Here is an 11,390-nt window from a genome sequence, read left to right as displayed (position 1 = left end):
TTGAAGGGCACAGTACCAGACACCACCCTCCCCCACCCCTGCCCCCAGGCCATTCTGCAAGAAAGTTGTCTGGATGGCTCACTGCTCTATTTCCCAGTGCCTAAAACAGTGGACCCTCAATTGTTCGGTAAGAGGGGAAGGATGGTTGGTTGGCAGAATCCCTGGCAAACTGGTAGGCCAAGGCCAAATCTGGCCTGCAGAGGTGTTTTGTTTGGCCTCCCACTTTTTAAAATTTGGATTCATTTACAGGACTTAAAAATCAAGAGAGCTGGGCTTCCCTGGTGGCGCAGTGGTTGAGAGTCCGCCTGCCGATGCAGGGGACACAGGTTAGTGCCCCGGTCCGGGAAGATCCCACATGCCGCGGAGCGGCCGGGCCCGTGAGCCATGGCCGCTGAGCCTGCGCGTCCGGAGCCTGTGCTCCGCAACGGGAGAGGCCACAACAGTGAGAGGCCCAAGTACCAAAAAAAAAAAAAAAAAAAAATCAAGAGAGCTCACATAAAAATTCAGATTTGTGGCTTTTCCTTAAGAAAAACCATTAGCTGTGGCAACTCTATGCCTACTTACCTTCCCAGTTTGTCACAGTTCCCTGTTACCCCTCTTTGCCCATTTGTCTGTCTGGCTTCCGTAGATACTGGAATGGTAACCCTGAGAATTACCCAGGTTAGCAGCCCTGTAGCGTCTAATGGTGTCTTTGCTAGGACTCAGCAAAAGTCAACCATATTACAAGTATCTCTTTATCTGACTCCCAATAAACTGAGAGGCAATGAAGACCTCTTTCCTACCCCATGTCCTAAGCTCTCAGGACAATGCCTGGTAAAAAGGAGTGATTAAAATGTTTTCTAAATAAAAGCAAGTTGTTTTTTAAAACTAAGTTATTGGACTTCCCCTGTGGTCCAGTGGTTAAGGCTCCACGCTTCCACTACAGGGAGCATATGGGTTTGATCCCTGGTTGGGGAAGTTCCACATGCTCTGCAGTGCTGCCAAAAAAAAAAAATAAATAAAATTATTATTTTTTTTATCCCTGTAGTGTGTAATATTCTCTTTTATCTTTTTATAAAGTTGAATCGATGTACAAAAGAAGTACACTAGGGCTTCCCTGGTGGCGCAGTGGTTGAGAGTCCGCCTGCCGATGCAGGGGATGCGGGTTCGTGCCCTGGTCCGGGAAGATCCCACATGCCGCGGAGCAGCTGGGCCCGTGAGCCATGTCCGCTGAGCCTGCGCGTCTGGAGCCTGTGCTCCGCAACGGGAGAGGCCACAACAGTGAGAGGCCCGTGTACCGCAAAAGAAAAAAAAAAATTATTTATTTGGCTGCACCAGGTCTTAGTTGCAGCTCGAGGGATCTTCGCTGCGGCATGCAGGATCTCTTTAGTTGCGGCAAGAGGGATCTTTAGTCGCGGCATGAGGGGACTTTAGTTGCGGCATGTCAGCTCAGTTGTGGCACGCGGGATCTAGTTCCCTGGGCAGGGGTCGAACCCAGGCCCCCTGCATTGGAAGCGTGCAGTCTTAACCACTGGACCACCAGGGAAGTCCCTATATATATCTTAATGGGACAGCTCAGTGAATTTTCATAAACTGAACACACACCATGTAAACAGCACCCAGACTGAGAAAGAGAACACGACCAACACGCCAGAAGTCCCCCTTGTGCCCTGTGTTGGGGTACCCCAAGACTACCCACCCCCAGTTCAATGATTCACTAGAAGACCCACAGGACTCAGCATATAGTCCTACTCACAGATGGCTATGATTTATTACAGCAAAAGGCTATGAAGCAAAATCAGCAAAGGGAAAATGTGTATAGGGCAAGATCCAGGGGAAACCAGGCACAAGCTTCCCAAAGTCTTTTTTTAGTGGAGTCACACAGGACACAATTAATTCCTCCAGCAATGACTGTGACAACATGGGTGAAATGTTATCTGCCAGGGAAGCTCATTAGAGACTCAACGCCCAGGACTTTTCTAGGGGCTGGTCACGTAGGCACCCTCTGTGCCTAGCACACACCAAAATTCCACATTCCTGGAAGGAAAGCAGGTATGCAGCATCAACCACATTGTTTGCACAGTTTAGGCCCTGTGAGCAACTCTTATCATTTAGGGAATGGTGAGAACCCTCCTGAAATCCAAGAACCCAGATGCCAGCCAGGGCCGACATTGCGAGCAGGCCTTTCTAAGGAGAGCAGTCTCAGGCCTGCATAATTAGCTCTCTTCTGCACAATCCACCTCCTTAGCCCTTAAGGGCCAAGTCCACTTTAGAGCAAAATTATTATCAGTAGGACCCCATACAAAAGGGTGAGACCAACCTGCAATATGGATCTCAGTTATGCCTTTCGTTCATGGAAAGGCAGCACTGGGAGCTTTCCTTTTCCTTTGTTTCTGAGAAACAAAGATCATAGATGCCCCCCCCCCCCCCAACCCGCCGCCACCCCTCCACTTCCCCAAAGCTCCCTAGCTGCCAGGTTCTGTTTTTTTCTCATTGTTTCAAAATCAGCATGCCCCGCAGATCAGCAATCCTAACTTTACATTTTTTCAATCATCTCTTATTCTCATCCAGGCCTTTCATCCAGAGACCTGTATGCAAGAGGTACAGAATATTTTTGCAGATAAATATTTTAATACAATTTAACCAGATTCAGGAATTGATCAGGATATGTTATGGACTGAATTGTGTTTTCCCCAAATTTATATGTTGAAACCCTAACGTCCAGTATAGAATGTGACTGTATTTGGAGATATGGCCTTTCAAGAGGTGATTAAAGTAAAATGAGGTCATCTGGGTGGGCCCTAATCCAATATGACTGGTGTTCTTATAAGAAGAGATTAAGACACAGACACTCACAGAGGGGCAACCATGTGAAGACACAGTGAAAAGGCTGCCAGCTGCAAGCCAAGGAGAGAGGCCTTAGGAGAAACGTGCCAACTCCTGCTCTTGGATGTCTAGCCTCTAGAACTCAGAGAAAATACATTTCTATTGTTTAAGCCATCCAGTCTGTGCTACTTTGTTATGGCAGCCCTAGCAAACTAACAGAGGGTGAAATCCTGAATTAAAAAAATTTCAAAGCGGGTTTATATAACCTCCCACCCCTTTTATCCAGAGAAAGCCTAGAAAAGATCAATCCCTTTCCAGAGACAGATACATCTGAATAATCAATCTACCTTACTAAGGTGTGTGTGGAGAGGGAAACGTGAGGAGGTAGAGTAAGGCTATCAGCCCATCGTAGTAAGTTGCAGCTAATCCAGAATGCCAAACACACAAATCAACAGCAGTGAGCTGCCCCCCAGAGAAGGCCCAGAGTCTGATCTGTCAAAAGCAGGTAGAGGGGTCGAAGTCCCTGTGATGACGTGTCCTCCTCCAACTTGCAGATTTTGGTAGGGATCACAAGTTAGGATGCAATTAGCCTCTGCATTAGATGTAAAGAGCTGATCAGCAGCTTGATTTTAGATGGTCCCATCAGAGAACAGGCCCCTTCCTATGGGTATTGTATGTGACCCAGTTGGTGCAGCCAGCATCCACGATGTATATTTTCATCGTTTAGAGCTCCACAGAAGGGGTCGTAATCTCCAGTGGTCCCAGGGTCTGAGTCCTGTTCACGGAGCCTGGGTCTGCTTTCAGCTCAGCACACCTCCTGCTGCGGCTGAAACAGTGCATGACAGCCAGGGTCAGGTTTCAGCTTAGAGTCAGGTCCAAGCAATTAGGATCAGTGAATTTGGGATTCCAATCAAGCCAGGTGCTTTCAGGAGCAGCAAAGGCGTGCTGCAGTGCCGAACAGCCACGGTCCAAGTCCAAGTGACAAGCAAGGCTTCCTTTTTATCTTGTCAGTCTCAGAGTCCAAACTGACCCACTCAAAAACATGCACATCAAACTGGACAGCCATCAAGCTCTAAGGGTCAGATATTTGATTTCAACACGGCTTATTATCAATTTAACTGCTTTTTCAAAATCCAAATGTGTATTTCCATCCAGAGACTGCCTCTCTTTTCATGTTGTCACCCTCTTTCCAGAGGATCGAACAGACACAAATCATAGCAAAAATCATCAGTTACAGAGACTTGTTCTAGTTCTAATACCCAAAGAATTTAAATTCCAACCCACCCCTTGATGGTAAAAGCAAGGGAGCTGTACCCCACTAATACCTTCTTCATTTTTGCATGTTTGAGATGGTTCCTCTAGCATTTATGAAATTATAAGCATGTAACATTTTAAATCAATTTTATCATATATCCAGATACAAGAACCACAAAATACAAAGCCATTTTTAAAAAACTTCCCTTTTTCTCTCACTGCAAATTTACACAAACCCCTAGTAGGAAATTCAGCATTTATAGGGCTATCATTACAGGCCTGCAGTGTTAACTCTTTTCTGCACAGGCCCCCTTTCAATTACAACGCCTCAAGGGTATCCACTATCATAAGGTATGATTTTTAAGGAATGGATTCAACCAATTAAGAAAAAGTCAGGGAACTCCCTGGTGGTCCAGTGGTTGGGACTGTACTTTTCACTGCTGAGGATGCGGGTTCGCTCCCTGGTCGGGGAACTAGGGTCCCGCAAGCCGTGCAGCGCAGCTGAACAAAATTAAAAAAATTTTTAAAGTTAGACTGTTTTTCATTCATACATTCGAAGGCCTGTTGAGTACCCACTGCATGTATGTTTTATTTATTCCATTTAGGAACATTTACTAAAAAAATGATGAAGCATTGAAGAAACTTTAATTCCCTTTCATCCTTTAACAGCTGTTTTCATACTCCCTTCTAGTCCTTGTCAACATGGACTTTCAATTTTATATAGCTGCAAGTGTGCCATGTTAATACAATCTATTTGCATGGTACCAGTAATAATAATACTAACAGTGAGCCCTATGGGCTTACTATACGTCAGGCACGGGGCTAAGAGCTTTACAGAGATGATCTAATTTAAGCCATACAAAGACCCTAGAAGAAAAGGATTACTACTCCCATTTGAAGATAAGGAAATGAGCACTTCTACATTAGGTTACTTGCCCAAGGTCATGTAGCCAGGAGACAGCAGAGCTTGAATTACAACCCAACTCTGCTGACTCCAAAGCACACCTGTCTGTACACTGCCTCTCAGGGCCTTGTTGTTCTGGCAAGAACCAAATCCCAGACTCATTTGGTTCACTCGCTCACTTGCTCACTCACTCCTACCAAAAAGCAAATACGATGTGTTGGTTAAGCTCATGAACTTAAGAAACCCTGGGTTCAAACACTGTGTGACTTCAGGCAAGTGACTTAACCTCTCTGTGCCTCAATTTCCAGGTCTATAAAATGGGGATAATTACTGTGCCCATCTCCTAGGATTCCAACTAGGAGATGACATGCCTATCTCCTAGGGTTTTTGTGAAGAGATTCTATGAGGACAGTACTTCAAACAATACCAAGCACATGGCTGTTGTTTTTGTTATTATTACTACTGAAATAAAAAGAACCTGTACCTATTCCCAGGGAGCTCAAGAGTCTTCAACAGAAAAAAAAAAAAAAAGAGTCTTCAACAGGACTTTTCAGTTCCTGGGTCTCTCATATTTCCTTGTTCTCCCCTCTCCTCTGGCCATACTGCTACCTCAGGCTCTTGCTACTTCCATCAAAAACCAGAAAGTGCACCCAGCAGACACCAAAGGCTGAGATGAATGCAGCTGAAGAGACAAGTTGGCAGGGCCAAGAAAACCCACGGGCTTCAGACCTAAGGTCTGAAAGTTAGAGGTGTGGACTCCATTCCTGCAGCTCTCTTTCTTGAATGATTTTCATATGCATGAACCATGTGCCTGATGCCCAATGGCCTTGGAGATACAGAACAAGCTATTTAGTCTCCTCCGGGAAGCACGATGTCCTGTGCTACCTCTTCTCACTTCAGGGTCCAAGTCAGAGTGCATAATGAAAGCAGGTGTGGCCAACCCGCCAGCAAAAACTTCAGGAAAGCAAAGGACTAACACCGACAGAGCAGAAAGTGCAGTCCTCAGGGCCAAGTGCTTTGCTGCATAAAACATGGACTTTGCAGTCAGATAAGACTTGGCTTTGGGGCTTCCCTGGTGGCGCAGTGGTTGAGAGTCTGCCTGCCGATGCAGGGGACACGGGTTCATGCCCCGGTCCGGGAAGATCCCACATGCTGCGGAGCGCCTAGGCCCATGAGCCATGGCCGCTGAGCCTGCGCGTCTGGAGCCTGTGCTCCGCAACGGGAGAGGCCACGACAGTGAGAGGATCGCATGGCACAAAAAAAAAAAAAAAAAAAGACTTGGCTTTGATTCCAGCTCAGCCATTTATCAGCTGTGTGACATTGGGCAAATTTACTTAACCTCTCTGAAGATCGGCTCCCTCGTCTGTATAATGGGCTGTAAAAATCCCTACTTTTTTGACAGTTGGGAGGAGTAAATGTTTTCTAATAAGTGCCTGGCACCCCATAGATGCAAAGCAAGGAAGGGTCAATTCTTTTTCCCAACTCCTCTTTCTGGTGAACTGATTATAAAGGGAAAGATGGTCTTAATTTCACTTTTAATTAAAAAAATATATATATAGGAATGCTGCACCTTATACAATAAAGAGTTTCACTTTCTAATAATATCAATAGTATAAGGTATACCTAATAGTATAGTACACCCAGTATACTATAAGGTGTATCATTCCTAATAATAGTAGTCGTAACTACCATTTACTGAGTGCTTACCCGGAGCCCATACTCACGCGTCTCATGTACGAATGCATTTAAGCATCATAATGACCCCTACACATCTTCCCCATTTTAAGGATGCGAAATCTGAGGTTCCACAAGGTGAGATCACTTGCCCAAAGTCACAAGGCTAGAAAACAGCAGGGTGGGATTTGATCTGCCGCCCCCAGCACCCACACTCTTCACCACTATGGTGACCCTCAAGAAGGGCCCCTCAGGCCTCCATCAGAGAACTCTGTTTTGTTTTCTGGGCTAAGCTGTAAGATCCCTATGGGCAGGGACTGGCTCCGTCTCATTCTCCACTAGGGCAGTGCCTGACACTAAGTAAGTATTTGTTAAATGAATAAATGAGTGATGTAGCCTGGTCAGGGCGCCCCCCTCCTAGCCCCAAGGGGCAGCAAGTACACATTCTACAAAAACACAGTCCCATCACTGGGGCTCCAGAAGTGTTTCAGTGATCATGGACTTATGGGAATTGGTCCAAGCTGGCAGGACATTTTGCTGACACCTGTTCTGAAATAACCAGGCCTCTGAACACATTGCTCCAATATTGCCAATGCCATTTCAAGGGTCTCGCAGCTCCACAGCAGCTACCTATAGGATATCAGCCAGCTAGATGTGACCCCCTAGTTTTGTTAGATGCAATCTGTCCTGGCAAATGGCTGAGGGTGAGTCAGAACGTGGCTGGAGCTCCATGTTCTGGACACACTGTGGGCTCACACCAGCCAGACCAAGACACCAAGGGAGGCTTCCCTAGCCATCAAGATCGCTGCTTTATAGCTGAGAAACTTCCAAGGATGTGTTAATAGGAGCAATGTTTGTCTGATTCATTTCAAGTCTGTCATCACCCCGATGGGCCAGAGTCACTAAGAAAGGCACTGTGGCCTCGGCTCTAAGTGAACTGGCTCATGCAGAAGTGACTAATTCAGAAGCCACCACAGATCCCAACCAACCACAAGGGCCCTGTGCAGCCACGTGAAACAGAATCGGTTAACAGGAGGCTCACAAGTCAATTGTTCAACCTGTTCCCTGCACCCAGGATCCTGCAATGTGAGACTTATCTGGGGTAGGGTGGGGACCAGGGGTAGGGGGACTCACATACAGGTAATCAACCATGAAGTATGTGCCGGATACAGACAGGCTCATGCCTGCCTCCTCAGGAGCTCACAGATAGCATGCACTCAGACAAGAGCACAGGTACGTAACTAGAATTCTACCGAGACCTTGACAAGGGCCCTTCCATAAGGTGCTATGGGGCCCACGAGGAAGCAGTTCCAGGCAGAGGAGCATCCTCCAAATGGCTCTTCATTGAACACTCCACTTTGGCTAAGCAACATCCTCTCTGTGCCCCCAATCCAGGCCCAGGTACCCCTCAGGAGGTACTCCCTAAGACCAAGAGTAGTGAGAGATTGGGCAGGGGATAAGGCTGGGCAAAGGAGACTTCTGGAGAAGGGGAAAAGGTCTGAACTAGACACCTGATGATTTTTACTGCCTGGCACCCATTCATCTCCTCTTCTGGTAAAAGCACCCCCACCACAGCCAGCAGGCACCACCTCTCAGTCCATGTGGGTATATGCCCCAGGCCCAGCTGATCAGTGTATTCCATCTTCCTGGCCACAGTGGTTACTTGAGGCTGGATACCTCCAATCTGGACCAGTGAGAGCCAGGTCCAGGGGTTCTGTCAGAGAAGGGGAGCTCTTTCTACCAATAACTGGAGCTGCAGCATCACATTGTGAAGGCTTGAGAATGAAGCCAACTCAGAGAAAAGCAAAGTCAAGAGCTGAAGAGAGACAGGTCCCTGATGACGCTTTTGTGAGTGCTGGGATCCAGCACAAAGGCAGCTCTAGACTTGGCCTTATCAGCTACATGAGCCAATAATCCCCTCTCTGCCCTAAGCCAACTGGAAAGAGTCCCAACCAAGGTCTCTTCCATCTCCACTCTTCTAGGAGTATTCTGAGGACAAAGCGACTCTCTTCTCTGGGGTTATAAAGTAATTGTCTGGTGAGAGATTGTCCCTGGGGTGAGAGCCACCATGGAGACAGAGTCCGGCTGGCTTTTCCTAGGATACACACAACTGTCAACACACTTTCAAACAATATCAGTCCATAATTATAGACTCCTTGGCTATTCGTAGTAGCCATTGTTTTTGTCTTCCCAGCACCTTGTTTTGGAAATGTTTCTCTACAATGCAGGGATGGAAGAAAGGTCATGACCCAAATCAGGTTAATCATAGGGCCACACACTCTTGGCCACAGTGGGCTCACGACAAACCAGTAAGAACCGTTCTCTGGAATTTTCCAAATTAGAACTGGAGGGAAGAAACCTTTCTTTCAGGGTAACCAAGCTGGAAGGATGCAAATCTGGAGCTGTAAGCTGCCACGTGCCCTGATGCATGGAGAAAGCCCACTTGCAGCAGCAGAAAAGGAAGCCAACACACAGGCCTGGGGGGTCGGCTTGCTGTCTCCCCACGTCCACTCTCTCCCTCTCCTTCTACTACCAGAACCTCCCTCCTCAGAGTTTTGGCTGCTCAGCTAGACACTAAATTTACAGCCTCTCTTGCAGCTAAATGTGGCCACATGACAAGACAGTAGAAACTTGGGTGCCTGATGACATTTCCCTGGACCACCTGCCTATTGCTGCACTGTTAGGTGAGTGAAAAATAACCTTCTCTTTCATATTCAAATAATCTTCTGTATTTTGATGGTTCGCAGCCCAATCTATACCACTACTAATGTGAAGGTGAAAAAGATATAAAAGCAAAGAGCCCTGATGGGGTTTAAATCCTTGGATACAGTTGTCCCTGCAATGATAAGTTATCACTTATGGGGTGCTTCTAAGTGCCAGGAACTGCCCACAATGTTTACATGCAGTACCTCATTTAATCCATTCCAATTCTATGGGGTGCTACTGTCATTCCTACTGTACAGCTTACAATGGGAAGGCATAGACAGATTAACTTGCCCAGGGTTCACATTACATTGCTTCTCAAGCTAGTCTTTTCCGTGATTTGTTGTGTAAGCCAATAAAGCCCCTTATTTTGCTGAAATTGGTTCAAGCTGGATTTCTGCCACTTGCAACAAGCGTTCTAATTGGATTTTTGTCTAATCTAGTTTCTGTGTTCCTTTATAGAGTGCAACCATGTGGTACAGAACTGTATGATGCAATTTAGTGGCTGCAAGCAGGATAATTCTCCCAAGAAACTGGCTCCCATTTAACTAGTCAGATCACAATTGTAGCTGCAAGACAACAGGGCCCATAGCAAGGAGACAGTCTTCTCAGAGGGAGCATTAGGTTTCCTGCCTGTGGCACACGTTGCCGGATGGGTCAACAATACCCATTCCCAACCCCCTTTTCCTTGCCTGCCTGAAAATGCTTTCTGTACAGCAAGGGCTGGCCAAATGATCCAATTTGGGCAATGAAAGGTATTAGAACATGGAGGGATTCCTGCATAATGATTAGAAGTATGGGCTCTAGGGCCAGAATGCCTGGATTCACCATCACCTTAGCTGTAGAAGTATGGGCAATTTACTTAACCTCTGTTCCTTGGGGAGGAAAACTGGACCTACCTCACGGTTATTGTGAGGATTAAAGGAACTAACAAAGGTAAGAACTCAGAAGAGTATCTGGTATATGGTAAACACCATAAATGTTAACAGTTGTTATTTTTATCATCTGTGTCAAAATGGAACAATCTCTAAGGTACTGTTAAGTAAAAGCAACAAGGTGCAGGACAGCACATCTAGCATGTGCTCGCATCTGTATGGATACAGAGGTTGGTGTGTATGTGTATATCTGCTTGTGCCAAGCGCAGACTAACCACTGGTAGGACAGATCAAAAACTGTTCTGAGGGCTTCCCTGGTGGCGCAGTGGTTGGGGGTCCGCCTGCCGATGCAGGGGAATGCGGGTTCGTGCCCCGGTCCGGGAGGATCCCACATGCCATGGAGCGGCTGGGCCCGTGAGCCATGGCCGCTGAGCCTGTGCGTCCGGAGCCTGTGCTCCGCAACAGGAGAGGCCCCAACAGTGAGAGGCCCGCATACCGCAAAAAAAAAAAACAAAAAACTGTTCTGAGTAGTTGTCCCTGGGAAGTAGAACATGGGACTGGATTCTGGGTTGGGAAAATCCACTTCATTGTAGGTCCCTTCTTTACTAACTGGACTGGATTTTTGGAATCATGTACTGAAATTACTTAAAGATTTTTAAAATACTCAGGAAAAAAACACCCCATTTTCTCTTAATTTTGGTTGTTCACCAACAAAATGGACAATCAAAAGCTTATATGTCAGTTATATCTCAATAAATAAATAAATTTAAAAAGAAAACGAACAGTTAGTCGTATAAAGTGGCAAGCTTCCTTTTGCAGGTATTCAAACACAGGCTGGAAGGGAATCTGTCAGACACGCCCTGGAAGATTTCTCCAGGAAGCAAGAGGTTAGCCTAGGGCACATCTAAACTCTACCAACTACAAGATCTACCTTTTTGGTGGCACAAAAGGGGAAGGGAGCTGGCGGATATGGCTCCCCAAAAACCTGCAACCATCACAGACTGCTGGTATCAGGACACAGCAGACTGTCCCATCGTACCAGGGCAGACCTGAAGAGCGTGGGCTGCAGAGCCAGGCAGACATGCACACATGTATGTGACTTCTGGGTCAGCCACTTCTTCACCACGAAGACTGGAACAAGTTATCTAATATCTTTGAATTTTTTCCTCATCAGT

The sequence above is a fragment of the Phocoena sinus genome, chromosome 15 (genome assembly GCF_008692025.1).
Source record: "Phocoena sinus isolate mPhoSin1 chromosome 15, mPhoSin1.pri, whole genome shotgun sequence".
NCBI lineage: Eukaryota > Metazoa > Chordata > Mammalia > Artiodactyla > Phocoenidae > Phocoena > Phocoena sinus.
Note: the sequence above shows the minus strand (reverse complement) of the source record.